Source organism: Leopardus geoffroyi, chromosome B2 (assembly GCF_018350155.1).
Source record: "Leopardus geoffroyi isolate Oge1 chromosome B2, O.geoffroyi_Oge1_pat1.0, whole genome shotgun sequence".
Lineage (NCBI taxonomy): Eukaryota > Metazoa > Chordata > Mammalia > Carnivora > Felidae > Leopardus > Leopardus geoffroyi.
In genome coordinates, this window is record NC_059332.1 from 23698898 (window position 1) to 23726433 (window position 27536).

The 27536-nt window shown below is 42.5% G+C and overlaps 1 protein-coding gene across 6 annotated transcripts in view; it reads right to left on the reverse strand.

Annotated features, from left to right (window-relative positions):
- Positions 1-27536, reverse strand: part of CDYL (chromodomain Y like) — a 240871-nt gene that overhangs the window by 44447 nt on the left and 168888 nt on the right. The gene's annotated exons all lie outside the window — the stretch shown is intronic.

Below are 27536 nucleotides of genomic sequence, written 5' to 3' on the forward strand. Positions count from 1 at the left end.
GTTTGGGGGGATTAGGGAGGACTGGTTAAACAGCAGGAAAAGTAAAAGAAAGAAAAGACAGACATTGGAGTACATTAAATTAAGAACTCTGTTCATCAAAAGACCACCAGAGAATTAAAAAACTCTTAAGGAAAGACTGGAAAGAGACCTTTGCAACACTTCTGACAAAGATTGTATCAAAGACTGTGTAGCGGACACAGGGCTTGTATTTGGAATATGCAGAGGACGTTTACAGATCGGCAAGAATAAGCCACAGAAGTGGCAACATGCATCCTGTTCATGTAGATGACAGACTGCAGTGAAAATATGGAAGTGAGTCTAGGGTATTTTCAAGATTGTTAGGGGGGAGTGCCCTTGTTCTAAGATATCAAATGATACTTCCGCAAGTGATGGTGGGGGAGGTGCTGGGAAAGAACTTGGGAGACCAGCCAGTGGGCCAGATCGGGGACTGGCAAATGCAGGTGCATGGTCCAAATCCGGCCCATCCTCTGTCTTTGTAAACAAAGTCTTACTGGAACACAATTACACTCATTTGTTCACATGCTGTCTATGGCAACTTTCCTATGCCCCAAGGGTAGAGGTGAGTAGTTGTAACAGAGACTATATGGCCTAAAAGTCTAAAATATTCACTACCTGGCTCTTCACACAAAAAGTGTGCTGATCCCTAGGCTAGACTGTCCTTTTATGTCCAGTGTAATCATCATAACAAGGAATGGGAGAGAGAGAGTTCCCTGGAAGACCAGAAGGAGACAGTGGTTTAACTATTAGCAGCATTTTAAAGCCAAGATTATTTTTAAAGTCTGAATTTGTTTTGCCAATGTGCAACTAAGACTTTCTGTTCTCCGTTAAAAGCAGAAGGTGTGGGAAGCCTGGTAGGCTCAGATGGTTAAGCATCTGACTTCGACTCAGGTCATGATCTTGCAGTTTGTGAGTTTGAGCCCTGTGTCGGGCTCTCTGCTGTCAGTGCAGAGCCTGCTTCAGATCCTCTGACCCCCTTTCTCTGCCCCCCTCCCCCCGCTCCATCTCTCTCTCTCAAAAAAATAAAAAAAAAAAAAAAAAAAAGAAAAAAGAAAAAGAAAAAGCAGAAAGTGTGGCAATGTCATAGAATCACCAAAGATAACAATTTAGACTTAGAATTATGGCTTGTATTTAAAAACTATTAACTTAAAAAGGGATTATGGGACCAGTTTAAGGAAACCACAGCTGCTCCGAAAATAGATATCTGTAATTGATCTCTTAATCAAAGCAAGCAAACACAGCAAAACACATAAGGTGCTAGTAATGTGACTGAGGGATGAACCACCTTCAAGTCAATGGGTAAATCAGTAAAATATACTTTGACATGATCCTGTCTGTACTTGGAACTCATGCCCATCTGAGAGGCAGGTAAAGTTTGTGTTCAAAACAATTCCCTGTCTCCTTCAGTCCCAGAGCAATGAAGTTACTCCTTTTTACATACTCCACCCAGGTTTCTCATCCCTCCCTAGTTTTTAATTTTTTTTTTAACGTTTATTTATTTTTGAGACAGAGACAGACAGAGCATGAGCAGGGGAGGGGCAGAGAGAGAGGGAGACACAGAATCCATAGCAGTCTCCAGGCTCTGAGCTGTCAACACAGAGCCCGACACGGGGCTCGAACTCATGGACCACGAGATCATGACCTGAGCCGAAGTTGGACATTTAAACGACTGAGCCACCCAGGTGCCCCCCGCCCCCTACTTTTTAAAATAAGCCAGGTTCCCTCTCAGTTGTCTTCTTAATTATATTTGAAGCTTCAATGTACTTAAAAACCATTTCCATGATTAAAAACAACTGAAATTAATTTTAGGAGAGTATCTTGAAAATCATGTAATTTGGACTTTGATCATACGATGTCAGTGTGAATACTGGGTCTGCTTATTTTCCACAAACTTAAAAAAGAAAAAAAAATTGGCCTAAAATCAAATGTGTTTTTGCTGCCTCTCCCCACTCTACTCCCAACAAGATTCTGATGTTTCCTGGAAGTGGAATAACTTCCATGGCTCTCAGTAAAATGAAGACTAACTTCATACTCTTCAAGATTTTCCCAGAAACCTTTTCAGAAGCTTTTTTCCTCCTATCTCAAGATGTTTTCCAAATTACATCTATTGTCAGAGCTTTCACCACCTAGATGTCCACTCCAACAATCTTATGATATATTGTGCCTTTCCCAAAGCATACTTTGAAGAGGTGGGATTCCTTTCTGTATACACAGATATGAGAAATCAAATCAGTAATTGTTTATCTCTACCTATCTACACGTCCTCTTTGAAGAATCCACTGCCTGAAAACTGAAACAAAGAGTCTGATGTTTCAAAGAGGCTCTCCCACTCTTGATTAGAAACTGATTATTAACAAGGGCTTGGAAGAAATTTGGCACACGTCAGAAGAATTCTTTGAGGTGGCTCTAAAGTCCACCAGGGCTGGGTCTTTTGATGGTAAAGTTCGAAATCAACAATTTTTTGATACATGTTTTTATCTGTTGTGTAAGATTTTAAAAGCTGATTTAAGTTTACATTTTTACATTATGAACACACGACCTAAATATTTTTAAAACAAGCCAACTTTAAGCTGAGAGGCAAGAGGCGGCCACCAGGCATTTGTTACTAGATTCCCAAGGCTCTCCCCTCGTCTCAGAGTCTCTGCCCCTATACATTCATTTTCCCCTTATTTTAAGCTACGCCATATTTTTGAAAAGGATAATTAATGCCAATTCTACTTGATAGTTTCCAAAACTCATCACTTATAGTTAAACCAACTTTTCATTCATAAAACAGAGCAGTACAGTTAACTTTCAACTCCTATACATAGGAGTGTTATGTATAAATGCTAAGAGCTTGAGAACAAGAAAATAAAGATGAGCCTTCTCATTACTCACTCGTTGGTTCTGTGAAGGCCAATGCAAGAAGGATTTCGGTAGTGTTAACATTCAGGCACACCTCGTTTTATCATGCTTTGCAGCTACTGTGGTTTTTTTGTACAAATTGAAGGTTTGTGATAATCCTGGGTAAGCAAACCTATTGGTGCCATTTTTGCAACAGCATTTGCTCACTTTGTGTCTCTGTGTCACATTTTGGTAATTCTAATATTACAAATGATTTCATTATTGTTATATTTGTTGATAATCTGTGATCAGGGATCACAAATCACTGAAAGCTCAGATGATGGTTAGCATTTTTCAGCAATAAAGTCTTTTTTAAATCAAGGTTCTTTGAGTTTTTAGACATATTGCTACTGCTCACTTAACAGACTATATAGTACGGGGTGAACATAAGTTTTATATGCACCAGGAAGCAAAAAACTTCACTAGATTTGTGTCACTGTGACACCCACTTTGCCATGGCGGTCTGGGACGGAACCTGCAGTATCTCCAAGGTGTGCCGGCAGACCATCTCTTGTGGTGCCAGTGCGTTTTTTAAAAATGATTTTGGTTGTTTCACTTTGGCCATTCAAGTCTGATATACTTCCATTTCTTATATTTCTTACATTCCATCATCTCTTTAAAGGCTGTGCCATCACAATGACCCTGCCAAGTCCCATTTCCAGCCTCCTAGTCCCACTTACCCTGAGATAAAACGTGAATGTGAGCTTCTTGCCTCTCCACAGCATATGATCCTGAAAAATTATAGGGACCAGCAGGGTGACCACTAAGGAGACTCTGCCTCCTCTTTTAAGAACTTCAGTCTCTGTCGCTGGCCTCCACCCATCACTCTGCCCTTCCCACTTCGTTGCAGACTTTGAATATTTGGCCTCTTACTAATTTGGAGAGAAACTTCTCTCCCTCTTCACCTGAGGGTGGGCAGGCAGATGGCTGGGTCACCTTCACTTGGTCTGGACGACCAGGGGCAGAAGGCAGTTTCTCCCTTTCAACATTGCTTTCCTTCCCAAGGGTGCAGCTGAGAACAGCCTTTTAATTAGAGAAAGAGCTCCATGCAGCTCTTCCCCACTCCCCCAAAATACATTTAAAACAAATGCTTTGATGCCATCTTGGTTTGATTACCACCTAACCCCGTTTCCAAGTAACAAAGTAGCCTTTCCCTATAGACAGGCTGTCTCATCCTTCTGTGTTCCTGTGCAGAGACGAGACGGGGCAGGTCAGTGGTCCCTATTCTCTATTCCCAGGGATAGGGGCTGCTCTGAAACACACTTTTTAAAAAAAATTATTATTCGTGCTCACATTGAGATAGAGGGAGGCTCCTGCAAGAAGTTGTGAGTCTGGATCCCCCACAGCTGGAGTCCCCTTCCTTCTTGCTCAGAGCATTCTGGCTGAGGTGTCAGAGGACCCGGATTTAAGACCTTGTTCTGTCATTTACTAGCTCTGCGACCTTAAGCAATCTGTTGTATCTTACTGGAAAACAAGGGGCAGTAATACTTACAACATTTGCTTCTTAGGGTAACTCAAAATACTCAAAAGTGATTCAAACCATACAAATGTCAGATACTATTATTACTAATATTATGGATAAATATGCTCTTCTACAGAACAAGGCAAAGGAAGGGGACTTGATGCCCTGACTGGAGACGGCCCTGGGAACAGTTAACTTGTCACATGTCTGCATTAGCACAACTGGGCCCCTGATAATGCTCTGTACGTTTCTTTCTTTTCTTTTTTTAATGTTTATTTATTTTTGAGAGAGAGAGAGAGAGAGAGAGAGAGAGAGACAGAGTGAGAGGAGGAAGCAGAGAGAGAGAGAGAGAGAGAGACACAGAATCCAAAGCAGGCTCCAGGCTCTGAGCTGTCTGCACAGAACCCAATGTGGGGCTCGAACTCAAGAACCGTGAGATCATGACCTGAGTCGAAGTTGGACACGTAACCAACTGAGCCACAAAGGCGCCCCAGTACATTTCTGATATTCATGGGTATTATTTCTGGTCCATACTGCTTTCTCTGTTCAATGCAAAGGAAACTAAAGGGTTTCTCGAAGCTCCTTAAAACCAAGTACTTATGCACATATGAACAAGGCCATCAGCTGAAAGACATAATCGGTCCTCTTGAAAAACAACCATCAACAACAAATAAAAGCAAACCTGACATCTACCAATCTTCAGGTGAGGTCAGTGATGGGGGGAGGGGGAAGGACTAAATTCTCAGCGCAAGCTCAGATACTTGTTTTGTTATCTAGGGAGGCTACTCTAGTTGGGATTTAGGATTTGTTTCTTTCCACCAGAGTGATTTCATATTTTATGACATAGTGCAATGGAACCTGGAAGCACATGTGTCATTACACACACAAAAGGCCAGGATGGACACAGCCTCGGCCCTGTGAGCCCTTCCTCAGGATTCAGGCCAGTCTGGGAAGTGTTCTCTGAACCTTGCGCCAAAGGCACGGCTCTGAGGATGGCAAGTCCACTTGCCCCACTGTGCACTTCCTGTGCTGCTTCTGCTAGGCAAGTGCCCTCTGTATCGTGGCTGGCCATTACATCTTATCAGGAGCTCCTCCGAGGACAGACTAGCCCAGCACACCTGCCCTTTAATTCAGGTACCAAGAGGTGTTAAGTACAGACACCCCTCAGGGGGCTGGTTCCCTCTTTGTGGAGTTGGATGTGTGAATGGCGCATCACCTCAAAAGGTCAACGTTGAACAAAAAAGCCTCATCCTTCCACCATTACTCTCTCCACACAATACCATAACTAACTCCTCAGGGTCTTCTGATGATAGGGAAATGTTCCTGTCTTTTTATATTATTTGCATGATAAGCGCTATACTTTGCATATGCCACTCTGCTAAATAGAAAGCTTTAAAAAATGGCATTTAAAAACCCTGAGATAATTCTTAAGTAATAAGGAATAGTGTCAAAGACTATAACCACACTGCAGAGATTTTCTTTCATTTATAGTCAGCGATCAATGTCAAAATGTCAAATGGTTCACATCATGTTTCTACTTCACCCCCATTCACCATACTGAAAAAAATTCAACCTCCTTACCCTGCCCTATAAAGCCCTGCATGATTCAGCCCCTATCAGCTCTTTCAACCAGCACTTTTGGTCTCTTCCTTTGATGAACAGGATGCTACTCCTCTCATAAGCATCCCCTGCAGAAAACAGATGACCCTCAAGGCCACATACAAATGATAATGGCCTGCAGTTGGCTGAATCAATGAGAGGTGGCCCTGTTATCCATTTATTCCCGGAAATAATGGATCAGATCAAATTCTCCAAAACCAAAGCCAACATTTTTCCTAATGGTCAGAGGGGAAAAAAAAATCTCCATATTGGAAACAGGCTGAAGGCTCCAATAGGATGCCCACATATTACTTCAATGTCATGCTGGAGGCACTATGAGATGTGCCCATCAAAGATTATGTCCTTCTCTAGGGCTATGGTACTTTCTTTTGACTTATGAATTTAGCATTGATCAGGATATTCTAGAACTCTGTAAGGAAGGCTAGATGTTAATTTCTGAAAACTCGATAGTGATGTACAATGAATAGAACTGCTTAGAGATACAAATAACAACCACTTAGGAGAAAAGGTTAGCTTTATGGCCCTGTAGGACATTAACGGGTTTTGCACTTAACCTTGTGACTATTCTAGCATTCCTTCAGTGACCATAGTCAGTGTCTTGAATTTTCTTCAAACCAACTTTACCATCATTTTGATTCCTGAAACAAATATTTGACATACATTCATTCTATATTTATGAATCAGATGTTTACTTTTTGAAAATCAATCAATCAATCAATCAATCTACCTACCTATCTAGCAATGTGCAAGCAGGGGATGGACAGAGAAAGAGAATCTCAAGCAGGCATCACACTGTCAGCACAGAGCGTGATGTGGGGCACTTTTTTAAAATCTTAATTTGACAGATGTCTCATAACAGCTATAAGTTTAAAACTAACAACACTATATACAGTAAGTTAACACAATTGGTAAGTTACTTAAGAAGTTACTTAAATTTAAATGGATTTAAAAAATTATGGATTTTATTTTTGCCTAAGGTGAGTTTTTAGAAACACCATCCTCTCTGACATGGAATGCTGAGGCCACAAGCTGTCATTTTTCTCTAGAACAGATACCCGAATTGCTTGGGTAGATGCCTTCAGTCACAAAGACTGCCCTTTAAGAAACAACCTTATATTTATCGTGAAGACGGTGGTGTTCACTAAACCAGGCAAAGCTCTGCTTTAGGTCTTACAGCTGCCTGATTGTACTTGTACTGAGTGATACGTGTGTGTGTGCACATGCATACAAGTGTGCATGCACTCTATGTGAATCTGATTCACCGTCTCACTCTCAAGATATGCTAGTGAGCAGCTTGAGGCCACATTTGTGGCCCACTGGCAATGTTCAGTGTCATGGCGCATGTTCTCTGCATTACCCTACTCTTGGCTTCATCATGTTTTAGTTTCCATTTGTCCTGATGTCTTTACTTGGAAGAAAAAAAAAACAAAAAAACAACCCTGTAGTTCCAAGCAGTAAACCGCCTTTTCAAGTTGTGTATAAATCACCAGAATCACTCCACTATAACCTCTTAGACCTTTGCTCACGCTTTTCTACCTACACCACCTCTCCCAATACAGCTGCTGCTTAACAAAACCCTACTAATCCTTCCAGGTCTATGGAGACACCTTTTCCCTCCTTCACCAAGCTTCTGTTGATCTCAAGCAGACACACTCTCAAATCACTTACAGGCATCTGCACACTGCCTTATGTCACAGCTTCTTCTGTAACTGGATTCTCTTCATCCCAGCAAACACCAGCTCTTGGGAGATAGAGACTAGTCACATTTACGTCACCTGCTGGGCCTTGTAATACATGGCACACAGTATGCAGGGTGCTTAATAAATCAAGTTGAGGGAAGAAAGCAGAAAGTATAAAGGTAAATGGTCACTAAATACGGAGCATTCATTCATTAACGAGCACCTCCTCTGGCCAGGACAGAGATAATCTGGTGGAAAAAAGACAAGGAAATCAGAATGACCACTGAACAAACTTGAGCAGATAGCCACTATATGGGGGTGAATAAGTATTTACAGTGTCTGACCTCCAGCAGTTTACACTAATAAACACAGTGAGTATGCAAGTAGAACTCTGGATGATGTTAGAAAGTCACAGAACATAGACGGTCTACTTTAGACATGGGGGAAGAAGTGTTGGGGGCAAGTGCCAGCAGCCGAGGCCAGGAGGGTAAGGAATTCACCAGACACTGAAACAGAAGTACACGTGCAAAATCCTGAGGAAGGAGAGAACTTGGTAAATTCCAGAAACTGGAGGAAGCCTAGTGCACTTGAAGCCGATGCAATGAAGGAGCAAACCTTGGGGCATTCTGTAGATCATAGTAAGAAGTCTGAATATGATCTCAAGTACAAGAAAGATATTTAAACAGGATATTTAATATACGAATTATATCTCCAAAAATCCTTCCGGTGACTAAGTGAAAAATGGATTGAAAAAAGACAATTAGAAAGACACCTGTCACCCGGACTAGGTGGCAACAATGGCCAGAGGCCAGGGAAAGAGACGGATGCTGGCATACTTGGTAAGGAACAGGGTGGTATGGTGACAGGCTGGGTGGTGAGGATGAGGAAAAAGGGGCAGGCATGGATAATCTGTGGCCTCCGGTTTGAGCTATTAATAGATGCAGGCAGCACTCACTGAGATGGGACAGATGAGTTCCCTGTTCTCAGGGAGGCCTCCCAGGAGGCCAAGAATTAACTCAATTGTTTACAATGCTCATGGTAAACACACTCACACTTTGCCATGCTCAAGAAGAAACTCATCACTTTAAGAAGTCTATTACAACGATAGAAGTAATGACATGATAAATACATCTTCTTCTCCGTTTTACATACTTGCTTCTCCTCCCTTTCTTGATGGGTTCCTTTACAAGATTTTCTCATAGAACAACAAGACAAACGTTTTCGGATGACTGAGAAACTGGTCTCACGGGTGGGGGTCATGAGGAGTGCGGTGTGTTTGGGATGGTAACCATTGGCCCGTGCATACTTTAACACTCCGCCTCTGGTGCATGGGTGTGGACATTTGAGCCCATATCTCTCCATGAAGCATAGAACCTTTTGTGGATTAACCAGGTAGGCAGAGCCCAGTAAAGAATGGAGCATCTAGACAGACACAGGACGTGACCACATGTCCTGAGAGTAGAACTCCTAACGTAAGTATCACAGCAGTGATTAAAGACGCACAGTGCACATTTCCATGTGGATGGAAAAAGATGCAGGTTGGAGGATTTGGCACAGGGCTATGTGTGGGCTACTGATGGCCCTGCCAGAAGTAAAGTTTCATTTCATTATGGATGGAGGGGAAAAATGAGGAAAGACTGTGGTAGGCTCACAGGTCAGACACTGTTTTTTAAGTAACACTTAAGAGTAGCAGAGGATTTTATGCTTCAGCAAACAGAGCTGCAATCTTGGAGAGCCAAGGATGAAGGCCAGCTGGTCCACAATTCCAGGGTGTGCCACTCACACCAGCCACCACCACTGCAGGAAAACGAGGCTCTGAAGTTACAGAATCCTGGACTGCAGTAAAAGACAGTCGTCAAGAGCTGCCCCCGGGGTTCTCGTTGAGTGCTGTCACTAAGTAGCTAGCTTCATCTGCAAAGTTAAAAGTCTAAGCAAACTAGACTGAAATTAAATATCTCCTAAAGCAAATTTCTAAGACAAATATCTGGCTTTAGTCCAGATTAGCATTCTCAAACTAGGGTCCTAGGACATGCTACGAGTCTATGCCATGAACAACAATTTTTAAGTCCTACACTTTCACCCTACTGATCACCTATAAGGGCTGATGGCCTGCCATGTGGCTTCCATGCTCCTTTCCCACCAGGTGTAATCCGGCTGTTGCCAAGGATGGCATTCTTCAGCTGTGATTCTGAACCGGCCTTCCATGACAATCACTGAGGAGGGACCACATCCGTGTCTGCCAGTGAGCTCAGGTATTCATAACGTGTAGCCAGGATGAAGAACTGTGGGGACTTGTAACAAAATATTCCTCCAACTGGGGTGGAGGTATTTTCTCAAGGGTGCTCCAAGCATTTGGCCTTTACAGAGGTCCCTACACTGTGCCCATTGAAGAGTGATGGCCCCTGAACCCCATGACAACAGGCAGGGGCGTTTATGTGTGTTTTCAATTGTGGACACCTACCAGGGTGGCAGGGAACTCAGAGCTCAAGACAGAGCCACACTACAGAACTGACTATTCACTTTACAAAGACATTTTGGCTTAACATTAGAATCACATGTCAAAAAGCAAGAGATCAAGAGAGAACGTTTAACGCATTTTATAGATGAGGACAAAAGCTACTCAAAGGGCAAGACAGAAAACTGACCTTGACACAATAGACTCAAAATATAAAGCAAAACCTGAAAGCCAGAACTTGCGAGGTTACATAAATACAGCATAAAAAACAAGACAGTAATTTTAAACCCCAGTTTTGAGCATCTAGGACTACTTCAAAACTATACTCGAGCCAAATTCCAGTAGTCAGTTTTTCTGTCAGTTCTTCCAGAAATCAAGGAAACAGACATCAAAACTGCCATGGCTTTTTCTACATTTTCTGACAGCCTGTGCTTTCTGTACAGAGCATCTTGGTGATACCCTGTCTCTCCAGTAATCCAGCTCTCAGGGGCCACCACCTGACTTACTGGAGCCCCCGTTTCCAATGTGAACGTGTTCTACTCAGTGATGTGTGCAACTCTGAAGACTGTGGCAATGTGCCACCCTGGGCGGTCACTGGATCTCACAGATGAAAGCAGCAAGAAAACCCAGGGTGTAACTGCTCATTAAATGCACATTAGAAAATCCCTTGTGAAAACTGGATAACTCTGCAAGTGGAAAATTTACTAGGGCAACCCTTCTTACCCCAAACAAAACAAGAACCCAACTGAGGCTATTCTCACACCCCTCCACCTCATCTGTGATTATAAAGCTGTGGTGCTTTTGTCCCATCAAGGTGCTTCACTGGAAAAAACAAAGCACAAATTTGTGATAGGAAAAGGGAACACGTGTTGTTCCACTTTCTCTTCAAAGTCCTTAAAACTTTGAATTCCAGGAATCCAAAATCTTGTATCCACAGCCACGCTCTGTGAGATGTCACATGTTCTAAGGCTGGTGCGGGCCAGGTGGCCCTGTCCCTTCTCCTCAGCCCCTACACTTGAGCCGCTGCTAGGAAGACACAGGAGGTGGCAACGCTGGGCAGCGCTCACTCAGCTCTCTGGCAACACAGCAATTAAACAGTGTGAGCCTCTGTAATCACGTTGCTAATGTTCACATTACATTTTCATAGTGTTCCTACAAAACCAAAATGTCATTTAACCTTTAGAGGTAATGCCAAGGTATAGGAGACAGCTACCATGCTTTGCTGAAGAGTACCATCCAAAGAAGAAAATACTACAATTATAATCCCAGCACAGAATATATAATTTAAAACTATATCAGCAGATGAAAAATAATCTCTGTCCAGTTGAAGAGCTTCAGGTAACAATGCGTGTTGCATTTAATAAAAGTCACAACACATATCCATGTGACAGGCAGAGTGTTATTTACTGGAAAAAATGCAGAACCCTCCCTCTATTAGAGATATAAAACTTAATTAAAATTGAGGGGTCACCTTCTCATATTCCAGGTCATGTTACTATTCGACTTTAAAATTTAATTAGAACCAATGAATTTTTTTTAAGGCTCCAACCATGGTAGAGACACAGGATTCCCATGATTATGACAGTTAACACTAGATTAAAAACAGAACTACCCTATGACCCAGCAATTGCACTACAAGGAATTTATCCAAAAGATACAAAAATGCTGATTCAAAGGGGCAACCTGCAACCCAATGTTTACAGCAGCGCTATCAACAATAGCCAAATTATAAAAAGAACCCAAATGTCCATTGTCTGATGAATGGATAAAGATGTGCTATATATATACAATGGAATACTACTTGACAATAAAAAAGAATGAAACCTTGCCATTTGGAACAATGTGGATGGAACTAGAATGTATTATGCTAAGTGAGATAAGTCAGTCAGAGAAAGACAAGACACATATGACTTCAACTCATATGTAGAATTTAAGAAACTCAACAGATAAACATAAGGGAAGAGAAGGAAAAAATAAGATAAAAACAGAGAGGGAGGCTAACCATAAGAGACTCTTAAATACAGAGAACAAACTGAGGGTTGCTGGAGGGGAGCTCAGTGCGGGGTAGGTGGTGGGGGGCGGTTAAACGGATGATGGGCATTAAGGAAGGTACTTTTCAGGATGAGCACTGGGTGTTATATGTAAGAGATCAATCACTGGGTTCTACTCCTGAAGCCAAGACTACACTGTTAACCACCCTGAATTTAAATTTAAAACAATCATTAAAAAGAAAGAAAGAAAAAAGATAACTTTGGTGGCAGCATGACAATGGATTGGATGGAAAGAGAAAAATGAAGGAAGAGAGGGAGGGAAAAAGGAAGGGAGGAAATTAGCTAGGTACTATTTACTAAGATTTTAATAATTGCCAACACACCAGATTCAGCAACTTCCATTGCAAGAACCCAGACGGTAACAGTGGAATTGAAGAGAAGGCACCCACAAATTCTTCGAAGGTAGGATCAATTAGGTGTGTAATGACTGGTTTGATGTGGATGGTGAAACAGCAGGAAGTCTTGATGAAAAAAAAATCTGTTTTGGGGTGCAAAAAAAAAAAGAAAAAAGAAAAAAAAGAAACGGTCCTTTGAGACTGAGGACAATGGTCTTCAATGTAAGGTGTCTGACATGTAGAAGCCAGAACTGGGGAAGTGGGGGCTCCTCAGCATGAAGCAAGTTTTAGGTCTCCACGTCCTGCAGTTGTAACCCCACTGGGGCCCAAACCCTCTCTGGTTTATTCATCAAAAACAAATGTATGTACTGGCACAAAAACAGACACTCAGATCAATGAAACAGAATAGAGAACCCAGAAATGGACCCACAAACATATGGCCAACTAATCTTTGACAAAGCAGGAAAGAATATCCATTGGAATAAAGACAGTCTCTTCAGCAAGTGGTGCCGGGAAAACTGGACAATGACATGCAGAAAAATGAACCTGGACCACTTTCTTACACCATACACAAAAATAAACTCAAAATAGATGAAAGACCTAAACATAAGATAGGAAAACCATCAAAATCCTTGGGGAGAAAGCAGGCAAAAACCTCTTTGATTTTGGCTGCAGCAACTTCTTACTCAACACGTCCCCAGAGGCAAGGGAAACAAAAACCAAAAATGAACTACTGGGACCTCATCAAAATAAAAAGTTTCTGCACAGCGAAGCAAACAATCGGTAAAACTAAAAGGCAACTGACAGAATGGGAGAAGATATTTGCAAATGACATATCAGATAAAGCGTTAATATCCAAAATCTATAAAGAACTTATCAAACTTCACACTCCAAAAACAAATAATCCAGTGAAGAAATGGGCAAAAGACATGAATAGTCACTTCTCCAAAGAAGACATCCAGATGGCCAACCAACACATGAAAAAAATGCTCAACATCAGTCATCATCAGAGAAACACAAATCAAAACCTCAATGAGATACCACCTCACACCTGTCAGAATGGATAACATTAACAACTCAGGCAACAACAGATGTTGGCGAGGATGTAGAGAAAGACCATCACTTTTGCACTGCTGGTGGGAATGCAAACTAGTACAGCCACTCTGGAAAACAGTATGGAGGTTCCTCAAAAAATTAAAAATACAACTACCCTATGACCCAGCAATTGCACTACTAGGTATTTTATCCAAGGGATACAGGTGTGCTGTTTCAAAGGGGCACATGCACCCCAATGTTTATAGCAGCGCTATCAACAATAGCCAAAGTATGGAAAAAGCCCAAATGTCCATCGATGGATGAATGGATAAAGAATATGTGGTGTGTGTGTGTACACACACACACACACACACACACACACACACACACACACACATTCATACATAGAGTGGAGTATTACTCAGCAATCAAAAAGAATGAAATCTTGCCATTTGCAACTATGTGGATGGAACCAGAGGGTATTATGCTAAGCAAAATTAGTCAGAAAAAGACAAATATCATATGACTTCACTCATATGAGGACTTTAAGATACAAAAAAGATAAACATAAGGGAAGGGAAGCAAAAATAATATAAAAACAGGGAGGGTGGACAAAACATAAGAGACTCTTAAATACAGAGAACAATCAGAGGGTTGCTGGAGGGGTTGTGGGAGGGTGGATGGGCTAAATGCGTAAGGGACATTAAGGAATCTACTCCTGAAATCATTGTTGCACTATACGCTAACTTGGATGTAAATTAAAAAATAAATTAAAAAAAAAGGAAAAAACAAAACAAAACAATACAAAATGTCCTGGCCTTCCCTTTATGACTTCAAAATAATCCAGGGAGGGGTGCCTGGGTGGCTCAGTAGGTTGAACATCTGACTCTTGGTTTTGGCTCAGGTCATGATCTCATGGTTCATGTGTTTGAGCCCCGCCTTGGGCTTGCTCTGATAGCTTGGGACCTGCTTGGGATTTTCTCTCTCCCTCTCTCTCTGCCCCTCCCCTGGTCGCGCTCTCTTGCTCGCTCTCTCTTTCTCGCTCAAAATAAATAAATGAACTTTAAAAAGAACCCACCAAAACCCAAAATAATCTAGGGATTCATTCTTCCCCACAGATTGCTTCTAAACCCAACCCCCTCAGAATTCAGTATGTCACTGCCAAAAAGGTACTGAAATACTGCCCTCCTTGGTGACAGAGCATGCTTTTCAAAACTAGCTGAGCACTTCAGGGGCAACCTAGGTCTGCCTCATAAGAGGAGAGCCCAGCATCCACAGGCACATCACACATCCCAAGTACTCAGACTCATGACCTGCCCTGACATGTGGAACACCGAGCTGTCAAAGATTAAGACAGTCCTGTAAGGTCACAAAAGACTCCAGGTGGCTTAATATTCTTAATCAAGTCATGAGGGGATTGGTGAGGATAGAAACTCATGTTTTAGTATCCCAATCATTCATACCAACTTCGATAAGACACCATCATTTTTATACCCATGCTAATGGGTCAGCTATGTGCTTATCCAACTTTTACTTCTGAAATTCAGGTAATACTGGGTGGTGGTGCATCTCAGGCTGGCTACAGAGCTGTTAACTTCCTGCAGTTGTAACTGAGGATGGGGCACAGCTCACAGGGGCACAGCTGAAGACCCAGGGGCTGAGGAGATCTGCCAGTAACTAATGTCCCTATCTCAGTGTGCAGGAGGTGTGGCAAATATTCCTCAGCTCAGAGGTGCAGGAGGACTATCTACAGTGCACAGCCTCACTCTAAGTGGCTTACACAGTGGTTAAGTACAAGGTGCAGTTGTGCGACAGGGAACAAATTTACGTATTTTCCCTCCCCTTGCTGTACATACATAACTAAGAAGGTAAACTGCAGACAGAAAGGAGAGAGGGCTATGACTGAGATAACTGGGCACAGAGGAAGATGTCTTCAGGTATTTTGAGAACCAAATGTGCTCCCATTAAAAAAATATTTTTAAGCACAAGAAACTCTTAAATAATGAAGTAGGAAGGGCAGACCAGATGTTATCATAAATAAACTTGATGCTAAAGTGTCATCTTCTCAAAGGTGGGGAGGGCATTGGCATGGAGAACCGAAGAGCAAATACATAGTTCAGAAAATAACCTGGAGGAAAAAATACTTTAGGTTAGGATTTAAAGTGTTTTCTTAATATTTCATATTTTGAATGCTTTGGCACAGCCTATTTATGGCCCTAGACTGAGAGGCAATTACATTAGATCCTTATCACTAGGGGAGATGGGTATTTACTACAGGAGGGTAATTACTTTTTTTATAGAGATAGTTTATCTCATTAGATGTCATCATTTCAGCAAGAATAGGTCTGCACAAGGATTAGTTCATTCTAATAGTCTGGTGTACTTCTCTGGCCTTGAGGCATCTGCCCATAACCCTGGGGCTAAACTCAACACCGTGGCCTGGACCAAGAGCACAGTGTGACTCCATCCATTCTTGGACCATTTCACCCATGACTCTGGTAGGGGGGCAGTTTTACCAATGTAGCTACTTTCTCTCGTCAACTACAGTGCCATTCAAATAATCCCTAGAGTTGGAAACAAGGCTCCTTGGTGAACACTCATCCTAGTAGGACTAGAAGTCAGCGGCTGTATTTTATTGAGCTCCGAATGATCAATGCAGCACAGTGCCTGGCACACAGTGAATGTTCACTAAGTGCATGATAAGGAGGCATGGAGCTTCCAGAAACTCCCCTGTGCACAGGTGGCTGCTTGTAAGAGAACAGTTGGAACGTATTCAAACAGAAGTTAAAAGCAAGGTTTAAAACACGCCTTAAAACCAGAGGAAAAACTATTTCAGGAACTCAGAAGTCACCAAAGATAGTTAATCAGGCGCCAGTAACCATGCTTAGAGCCAAATAACATGAAACAAGCACAGCCAGTTCCAGTTGTAGGGGCCAGAGCCATGGACAGTGGGAGACGTGAGGTGATCTGGGAGCCCTAGTGGACTCAAACTCCTTGGAGAAAGTAAATTAGCAGCTTTCTTGTTCCCTGAGCACCCAGGAAATGGCAAGCAGTTGTACGCATTTTGCAGTAGATGTTGTGCTCTTTTATCATTGCATTTGTCTGGTGAAGTTGTATGAACTCTTTACTAGATTTTGCCCTGATAAAACAATATTGTATTAATTTTATTACATAATTAAGATGGTAACTTTGAAATTCAATAATATCAATGAAACAGTAATTATGAAGAGACATGTTAGGATGAGCCACAAAGGAGGAAAAGCCTTCTATCCACTTCCCACTTCTGGCGGCCACCTATCATGAGGCAGGGAACAGAAACCCTGGGATGAAAGTCTTGATTCTTATTCTCAGGAAGTTCCCTGTATGCTGGGGACATAGCTGTAAACAGGAGCGTGTTGGAGCACCTGGCTGGCTCAGTGAGTAGAGCATGTGCCTTGATCTTGGGGTCATGAGTTTTAGCCCCATGATGGGGCAGAGATTAAGCAAAAATAAAAAAAAAGTAAGAGGAGCGTGTTGACTCTGCTTAAAAGGACATGTGCAAGTAGAGCAGTGCAGGGGAATGGGGCAGCCTGCTGACCTTGACTGATTTGGAAGAAGGACTCCAAGTGCCCAGGCAGCAGGGGATGGCCCAGCGCAGCTGCAATCCCTGAAGGATGGCCTCCGGCCCCAGCTGCTGCTCTGTCAGCACTCTCCTGATGGCCTGATGCATCAGACAAATATCCTTCTGCATATGGGTGGCATGGCAGGTGGTCTTAGGGGCTGTGCCACATAAAGGCTGGGAGAAGAACAGCCACAAAGGTAATTGAAAAGAAACAGCCAGAAAGGTAAAAGGGGAACAAAAACAGTAGTGCTCCAGAAACAGGTATTTTAAAAACAAAGATGAAGCAAGAAGTGTTGGGTTGAGGTCAAGTGTTGGTAGGAGAGCAAAATGGTGCAGCAGTATGGAGGCTCCTCAAAATCAAAAACAGAATTACCATATGATTCAGCAATCCCACTTGTGTGTATTTATTCAAAATAATTCAAAGCAGGATCCTGAAGAGATATTTATAAGCTGCAGCATTATTCACAATAGCCAAGAGGTAGCGGCAACCCAAATGTCTGCAGACAGGTGAACACATAAAGAAAATCCCGTAACAGGCTGCAACATGGATGAAGCCCCAGGGCATTATGTTAAGTGAAATAAGCCAATCAGAAAGGACAAACATTGTACGATTTCCACTCATATGAGGTATCTAAAGTAGTCAAAATCACAAAAATAGAAAGTAGAATGGTGTTTGCCAAGGGCTACGGGGGAATAGGTGAGGGAGCATTAGTGTTTACAGGGTACAGAGTTTCAGCCTAGTAAGTGAAAACGTTCTAGAGCTCTGCAGCACAGCAATGTGAATACACTTAGCGTTCCGGGTCTACACATTTAAAAAACATTTAAGACTGTAACCTTAAGGTTTGTGTGTTTGTTGCCACAATTAAAATGAAAACAAAACAAAGACGTGGTGATCGTATTAACTGTGGCTGGGACTGGGGTGCCTGGCTGGCTTAGTGGGTTAAGCATCCAACTCTCGATTTTGGCTCAGGTTGTGATCTCACCGTTCATGAGCTCCAGCCCTGCGTTGGGCTCTGCGCTGACAGTACAGAGCCTGTTTGGGATTCTCTCTCTTCCTCTCTCTCTGCTGCTCCCCATTTGCTCTTTCAAAATAAATAAATAAACTTAAAAAAAAATGTGGCTGGGAGTAGCCTGTTCTGATGAAGACAAGCACCAGATCCAGTAAGTGGAGGTGGCTGTGGCCCAGAGGCTAAGAACACCTGTTCACAGAGCAGGAGCCACGCTGGTGGTGGCTGGGAAAGGAAAAGAGCAAGCAATCATGGATGAGATGCTCCAGAAGCGTGACCTAAAAGGAAAATGAGAATCAGGGTGGAAACAAGCATAGCCCTGAAGAAAAGGTGTTCATGAATTCTAGTCCCTTCACTTCTTTCTGCCTGGCATTCCCCGTAAAACGGACATGACTTAACAGTCCTAGTAACACATGGGTGGAGTGAACCCACCACACTGTGAAAATTCAGTAAATGGCAGCCGTGACTATGATGAGTGAGGAGGCTTTCATGTGGAGCCTGGTCCTCTGGGGGTGATGGCCATGCTGGGTTGAGAAGGAAGGGCTGTGACCCTGAAGCCTGGGTCTCTGGGGAATGCTGACATAGGACAAAGAGGCTGGTGAATCAGTGAGGAGGAAGGAGAAGGAGTCAGAAAACACAGGCCTCAGCACAGAATCTTCTTCATCGGAGTCTGGAGGAGACTGACCGGCCCCCCCTCCCCAAGCCTGGCAGCACTGGGGATGAGCTCTCTCTGCTCCTGAGGCCACAAGGGAAGGCAGAGGACCAGCGAGCAGGGCAGGCTTCTGGTTTTAGGGAGGCAAATGGGAAATCCTCTTTGAGGAGGTTGAGAACTTGACAAAGACAGAGCTATGAAATGCTGCAGGTGTGCTACTAAGTTGGGGGCAGCGGACAAGGGGGCAGAAGGCAGTTCGACTAGGAAACAGGACAGGAAAAGGCTGTAGGGCTTCCTCAGAGCCTGTAGCTTGGGAAGGACAATGAAGAAATGCACAGAATCACACAGCGAGCTTGTTTCCATCTCAAAATGACCAAGAACCTAAGGCACCGGAAAGGCTCCACTGGTCTGAAGCTCATTCTAGTGACACTGAGCCCCAGAAATGACTAAATTTGGGTGCGGGGCCCTACTTATTGGGCGTAAAGTCGCCTCCTGGATATTGTCATATAGAGCAAAATTATTCACTGGTAGTTTTAAAAGATGTTCTGCACCATTAACCTACAGATGTTTTCTTCGGTTTTCCCAGCTCCAAGAATTACATATCATTCTCTATTTGCAAGCAAGCTCAAAACTTGCCTTGGCCCTTAATTCCTTGGCAGTTTCTCCCAACCACCCTCACAGACCTTGTTTCTTATTCACACAAATCCTTTTTAGAAGACAGACGCTATTGATGAAAGTAGAAGTGAAAAAAATTGCTCAAACAACTCATTCACTCCCATACAAATGTTAATTAAGCACCTATTGTATGTAAACAATGGGAGTAGACAATGTAGGAAATTTTAAAGGAGATTAAAATGTTTGCTACAATGCTTTCCCATTCTACTATCTGAAGTTTTATTGAGTTTGTCTTTCTGTTCTGGATCTTTCTCTGGATCTCTTCTGCCAGATTTTACTTTCTCAGAGATTCCTCTGAGGAATCAGCTCTCCTCTACCCAGCCTCGGTAGGTGTCCAAGCCACTTGAGATAAGACTTCACCCAAAGCAAAAGCACCTTGGGGAATAGGACTCCTTAGTGTCTTCTTCAAGAGGCCCCTAATAAACTGACAAACACAGCCTTTCCTCATTTGTAATTAAAAAATATGCCTTGTAAAGGGTGACCTGCCAAATTAGGAGGACATACACACAGTGCCTAGTGCCCCCAAACACAGGGCCCTAACAGCTACAAAGGAAGAAGAGCACACAGTTACACACAAAAATAGAAAATGAAAAGGCAAACACAGAGTTCGGTCTTGTAAGCAACACCTAGATGTATTGGGAGACGACACCATGTTCAGTTTGAGAGGACTGCCCAAAAGCTACAACATGGACTGAAATGATCACTATTCATTTACTACTCAATATTTAACAGCCATGATATTCTGTAACCTAGGGAAGCGCTGTTATATTTTAAGGGTACTCAGTAATCTTAATTGTGTTGTGATTGTCAAAAGCTCAGTCTCTACTTTCACCCTTACTGTTAACAGCCCTGGGTTTCCCTTGGGCAACCAGAGTGTGGAAGAAGCTGATCTCTCCTGGAACTTCGGGAAAGAGAAGACTTTTTTCAGCCTGGTTTGCTGAGAGGGTTAGGATGCCAGCTAGAACTGTGGACGGCACGTGCCTTCCCTGCGGGAAGGGTTTGCATGAATGCAGCCAAGAGAGCCCACAGGGGGAGAGGGCATGGATCCATTCAGGCAATGGGTCCAGCTGTGCCTGGGACTTGCTCACCTGAGCCAATATATGGCATTTTTGTTTGCCTGTTTAAGCCAATTTGAGTTCAGCTTCACTTGACAGAGAACAAGTCCTGTGATGTAGTTCTGGCAACAGGGTGAATTAGGCTTATAAAAAAATCCCTTTTGCTACTGTGACACAGAAGAACTGAAGTCAGGAGCGGGTTATAATATGGACCCTTCTGTCCCACCAACTTGCTGAGTGATTTTGTTTTTTACCAAATTCCTTTTTCTTTCACAACCAGGCTCATTTATAAAATAAGCATTCTCTGAAACAGGGAGAATAATGTTAGAGGAACATAGAAGACAGAGCAAAGGCAACAGAACAGCATGTTTGAAAAGAAGACCAGACAGCCAGTACACTGTGTATCCATAGCTGCTCTTGCCCCTACAATACAGGATGTCATTAGAGGAATATTCCAGAAGGCTAGTACCCTGCTAAAGACAACAGCAATAAAGATGGGAATGCAGAAGACAAGCGGGATTTGTATCAGGTGTTCAATCCTCTTTTAACAAGTATCAACAAGAACAATTATTTTCAAAAATGGGAATTTCACTTGAATTGGGTGACTTTTTTATTCTGCCCTTGTGCCAGTCAGTTACAAAGTTCAGGAGGAGCAGGAACTGGAGTCAGATTCTTTTCTGACATATGACCTAAGGGATCCAGATTTCATTTAAATTGTAAAACTCTAAGTTAATAAAATACACTTTGGTATATTAGAAACTGAGCAGGAACGATAAAATTAATGGGAATTAATTTGAAGTTTTCTTATTAAACTGTTGCAAGTATCTTAAGGCAGAGACCAGATGGCACTATTCATCCTAACCCCTGGCATGGAAGTTCTCAGTCCTTGAGTGGGTGCTGGGGGAACCAAAAGTCAGTGACCTCTTCTGAAATGCTCCCATTAGAAGTGTGAACTCTCCAGCTCAAACACGTGGAGATTAATGTGGTCCCTGGCAGAGATGACACACACATTCACAAAGTCTTCACGTTTTGAGAAGTTGGAACTGTGCACCTCCCCCCACTTCCATAGGCAAGAGAAAATGTAAAGGGAATTAACAGAAAAGTAAGTGCAAACAATTACAACCTGTGAAATCAGAATTTTCATGCTTTAAAATGAAAACCATGAGATAACAGTTTTCTACCTTAAATATCTGTCAGATATTGAAAAGCTGATTAAGAACAATAGGTAAATAGGCACTCACAATCTTTATAGCTTGTTTAGAGAGCAATTTGGCAACATCTAGCAAAATCTTTAATTACAGTCTTGTACTTTACTAGTGTTTACAACAGTGAGTCTCCAGCTAACACGCAAATGGCTCAGGAAAAAATGTATATGCACATACAGATATGTGAGTGTATAAACATACACTCACACCCAGGGGAGGGAGAAAGTCAGTGAGGCAAACTGAAAACAACTGGTGAATGTGGATGAAGTGTATGGGTTCTTCTTTACAACTTCTTTTGCAACTTTTCCATAAATTTGAAATCATATCAAAAAAAAGACAAAAAAATCAAGTTTAAAACTTCAAAGCAAGTGAGGTAGAGTCAGAGTCTTAAAATAGAGAGCTCTCCACAACATGATGTTAAATGAAAGAGGCAAATACCAGAACTTATAGGATTCCATATCAAAGGATGTGAATATGGAGAAGAAGGTCTGAAATGACACATGTCAAACTATTAATGTTCCCTCTGAAGTAAATGGTATTCTGAGGGGAGGAGGTAATGGTAAACTGTCCTCTTTTGCTCAACGTACTTCTAATAACTTGTGTAAGAATTCATAATATCTATGTATGACTCAGGTTTAAGGCAGGAGGTGCATTAACATTTCTGCTGTTGCAGTGTCAATGAAATGTATTCATTTATGTGGAAAACACGCCCAATGTCTACCGCTAAGGTTCTCACTTCGTGGATGCACCCAGACACAGGGCCCTGCGCAGGCAGATGGGAATAACAGACACAGTGCTCTGTCATGATGCCTGAGGCCTTTACTAGGATCCTTATTAAGGGCAGGCCCTGGGATGCTAAACCAGTAAGTGTCCAGGCCCAAATGCCAAAGTGCCCCCTGCTGAGTAATACAGACACTGAATCACCACTAGGAGGTATGTATGATATAGTCACACAATAAATAGCCACAAATCAATTTAGAAGAATGAAGAAGGGCTATATGCATGGATATGAAAATATATCTAAGATATATCAAAATTAAAAATAAAACCCTAAGTTGTAGAGCCATATGTCAGGTATGAGCCCATTGATGTATTTAAAAGATGTGCATGTTTATATAATTTCTGGAAGGAAAAAACTGTTAACAGCAGTTATCTCTGGAGAGTAGGAGCAGGAGGTGGGGCTTTCTACTTTTCTTTTTTTCTTTGAAACATTTTACTTATTTTATAATGTTTTTCTGTCATTTAAAATTTCTAATTAGAAATATTTATTGAAAGAGTAACAAAAGTCTAAAGACAATTTCAAATCAAGATATATAAGGCAACCTCACGAGAGAACAGGAATCTAACTATAAAGAATCTAAAATATATCATAAACAGAAGAAATTAGTTGTGTATTTTTATTTCCCATCTTCCTCCATAAAAACCAAACTTAAAAGAAAGCACGGTACAGGGAAGGTAGTTGTGGAACTTTGGCGAGTACCAGAGCCACCTGGAGGGCTCGGGAAACAGACTGCTGGACCCAGCCGAGATTCTAGTTCGGGAGGTGTGGCGGGGGTGCAGGGATGAGCATTTCTAACAGGTCACCCAGATGCTGGGCACCACACTTTGAGAATCACTGGTATAGGAAAACATAAGAAAGTGGAAATGAAGAGCAAACACTAAACAGTCACAAGGGCTCTGAAGTATGTTTGCTGGGTCACCCTTGCCCCAAGTCCTAACTGTCCTTGAACATACCATAAAACCCTGCAAGTGCAGGGGGAGAGGAAGTCTCCCCAGCAGCACAGACGCTGGGCAGGTGGGTCTCGGCTGCTCTTGCTGGGATGTGTGCTGGTCCAGAGCTGGCTGGGTTGATCCCTGAAACTTCTTAGTCCAGTTGAACTTGGCATATTCAATTCATTTTTACGTAAGATAGGAGACAGGATTACAAAAGGTGAGCTGATGTCTATGTCTAATGTCCTGGAAAGGCTCTATGTGAAAACAGCGGTCAAATTAGGTGTAAGTGAGAAAACGGGAAAAATGAAAAAATTCCAGGACTGTGCACTCAGATTTGTAAGTCCCAAAGTGTCTGCCCCATTTCAATGAAATCCAAATTGGCAATAGTAGATGATGTGTCTGGATGTACTTCACACAAAACCGAACTCTGATCAATCAACCGATCTCCAAAGTCAGGCCCTTTCCATGGACCCATGGAAAGGGCCTGACTCACCAGATAACTGGCAAACGAAAGTACCCGTTCATTGAAAGGCCTTGGCTCTATGTCGATCGCAAATGGTTGCACATTTTTAATGTTTAGCCTTTGCTTTCTGAGTAGACATGTCCTATTGAGGCCCTGCTGAGCGGTTTTCTGCCACCGGTCTCCTGATTTCTTCCCTTTCTCTGAGTTAAATTCCAATCTCGGCACAGAAATTGCAAATGGCCCTGGGGGACCGGGGGCCTCTTCCAAGGGTGGAGCTGTTGATTTGGTACAACATCTTCCCTGATAATGACAGAGAAGGGAGATAGATCATCAGGCTTCATATTCTTATTGAGAGGAACTTACACTCCAGCTCCTCAGAAGAAGCCATATTTTCCTAAACAACTGCTCCTGGGAGCCTCCTTCAATAGAAATGCTCACAGAATAAAAGACTTGAGGCATGTTAAGGTATTTCCCCACTTTCCTCCTGAATCTGTTGGCTCCGACTTCATATCCATCAACTCTACGCAATTCCACTGATCAGGTTTAGACCTCATTTTTTAAAATGTGTGCTAACAGTATTTTCTCAAATGTACAATGATGATCAGTTATACATTTGAATTCACAAAAGAACAAAGTAACAATAATCCAGTTCATAAAAGCAATTGCTTCTTTTGTAGGATTAATTCGTTAGGCAATTAAAAGACCAAGAAAATACTATCATTAACAAAGAGTAGAAAGAAGACAGCCACATCACCTAAATTTAAGATTTTTTCATATTTCTGAGTGAAGCAATATAGTCATCTTTTAAACCTGTTTCACACTTAAAACAGTTACAAGCCACATATACATATGGTTATTCTGTAAAAGTAATCGTGTGTGTTAAAATTCTCCAGAAACATTTACTCTTTTGGTTAACAGATATTTAAATATCTGTTGTGTTTGGTGGCAAAAAAATATCCCTCATACACACATGATTAATGTTTTGAATAAGAGATGATTCATTCCCCAGTGACTCCATGAGTATCTGCTTCAATTAGTTTTTAAAAAAAACAAATCAGTTTTCTCATGTAGCTCTAAAATTAATGTGGAAAGTAAAAACAAACAACGACTTTAAGAGATTATGAGTGTAGACCAGCAAGCTGATGCGGCTTCAGTACTGCTCTCTCAGGAAAGAAACGCCCCAAGGGCGAGTAAGAGGTTTTCTGGGATGTTTCTGTGCTTCTGGCCTCTGTACCCTGTCATTTCAATAGCATTTCTTCCCTCACATCTAGTGTGATCTGGCGACAGGGCTACCAAGAACTCACTATACCATCTTTGTCTTCCATGAGTACCCCTTCTACTGGACTCGTTCCCTGACAAACACCGGCAGCATGTGCTACGAACAGGCACTGCTCAGGACACGGGAGGATTCAGCCCTGGCAAAACCAGATCCCTTCTTGGAGCCTACTCGCCAGAGGAGGGAACAAAAGCATCTTTCCGCAAAGGAGAACGGTGAAGAGAAGCAGAGGCACTCATCCACCCGAGCACCTGTCTGTAGGTGGCCATGCTGTCTAGGACACCACTTGCTTTTTGCCATCATGCTTCACTCAGAAAGGACACTCCCACAGTAGGCTGTGGAGGGAGGAGGGAATGGTTCTTTTCCCTTTTAATCTTCAAGCCTGATTTAGATCATGGCCATTGGGGATGTCATTTACCACTGTTCTAAAAACATTCCCGAGCGGCTTCTATTCTTTCTGTAGTCTAAGTGTTCTCAACAGTATATAGGACTCAGGGTCAGGAGAGAAAGGAGGTCATGAGGGCCTTGGAAATACAGTGTTACTCCCGTCCCAATCAACCTGCCTACCTTCACAGAACAAGATAAAATAATTTGAGATTTTATGCTTACATATCCATGGTGGTTTTAACCAAAGCCACCTTTATGGACATTTAAAAATTTTTTGACATGGGAATAGTAATAAAAAAGGAAGTCACTAACTCCTTATTTAAACTGAACCCAATATCCTCGTTTTATACAAAACTGAAGGCTTTGCTGAGGGGAGCCAAGCTTGCGTAACTGTGGTAAAAACAGAACGTGGAACTTAAAGGGTCAAAAAAGTTTTGAAAATCATGCCCCATCACCCATAAAAATGAATGTACACACAACTTTTGTGGATAAAGGGGAACCACAGATCTTCTAAAGTCTTTTGTATCCCTTTAATTTCCAAAAATACTGCCCTAGGACTGTGACTTCCTAGAGCAAGACTTAGCAAACTTTTTCTGTAAAGAGCCAGACTGTCAATTTTTTCAGCTTTGCAGGCCATACAGTCTCTGTCATAATGATTCAACTCTGTCCTTGACCGTAAGTACTACAGACCATAAGTGAATGAATGAAATGTGGCTGTGTTCCAATAAAACTTTATTTATGGACACAAAAATTTTGATTTCTTATGTTTTCACATGGCATTAAATATTATTCCTCTTGATTTTCCCAAACATTAGAAAGTGTAAAAACCATTCTTAGCTTGCAGGCCATATGGAAAAGGCAAGTGGGCTGGTTGCCAAGCCCTGCCCTTATCTGCTAGATAAGAGCCCAGCAGAGTGCTTGGCCCTGAGTAATCAATAGAGAAGTCTATGTTCCCGGTCTAGTGGAGGCAGCAAGAAATGGTGAGAACACAGGAGTAGGAATTAAGAAACATGTTCTGATTCTATCTCTGCCTTCAGTTCTCTCTGAACATCACAATCTCCTTGGACTCAGCTCCCCTCTCTGTGACAAGCAGCATGCAATCAGATGGCTGATAAAGTCTCTTCTGCCTCTGAACCTCTACGATCCTTCATTTACAACAATGTAAAAGAAAACCGGGTCTACGAGCAGGCCAACAGTTCAGGAAGTCAGCTCGGTAAATAAGCTCATACAAGTTCCAGGCGAGGGCAAAACTCCTGGAGTAAGGAAGAAAAGCACCATTTGGGTAAAGTGTGTTATCTGAAAGACACTAGCAAGATGGCAATTTACTGCCCCAAGGGAACCCCTGATTTCCGTTTCCGCATTGCTACACAAACGTCTAAGCCAAAACTTTTTGATGCACCACAGCAAGATGGTTAGAGTGGCATCTCAGGTGAGCATTTCTCTTTGGAGGGAAATAAGCTTCCCTCTCGCTTTCTTTCATTCTACTAAGGGTGAGTTGGGGGAGACAGGCAGATAGACATGATCACAGTTCTGCTACACAGAAGGCGCGGGCAGCATAGGAGACCAGAGGACACAAAAGCAGGTGGGCCCTGCATCAGAGGCATAGTGGGAGGTCCCTGGGTGACTGAGGAGCAGGGGAGGCATGATGCTCCTGGCAGAGGACAGCAGGAGTGCCGACGTGGAGAGAGGGAGCTGAGAGGGCAGTGCGGGCCAAGCAGAGACTCAGGAGCACGCTTGCGAACTACAGCAACGGTGGTACGGTCAGACTGGTGGCGGGGATGCTCCTCCCATCCAAGAATTATAGAAAATGGATGGGAACTGTCAAAAGGCAGGAAGCAGGGAGACCTGTGAGAAAGCTACGGCAGGTAAGAAGTAACCAGGGCCCCAAGTAAGGGAAAGCTAGTGGGGCTTACAGTAGAGAAACCCGTAACAGAATTCTATAATGATGGGTGGCTAGATGAGGC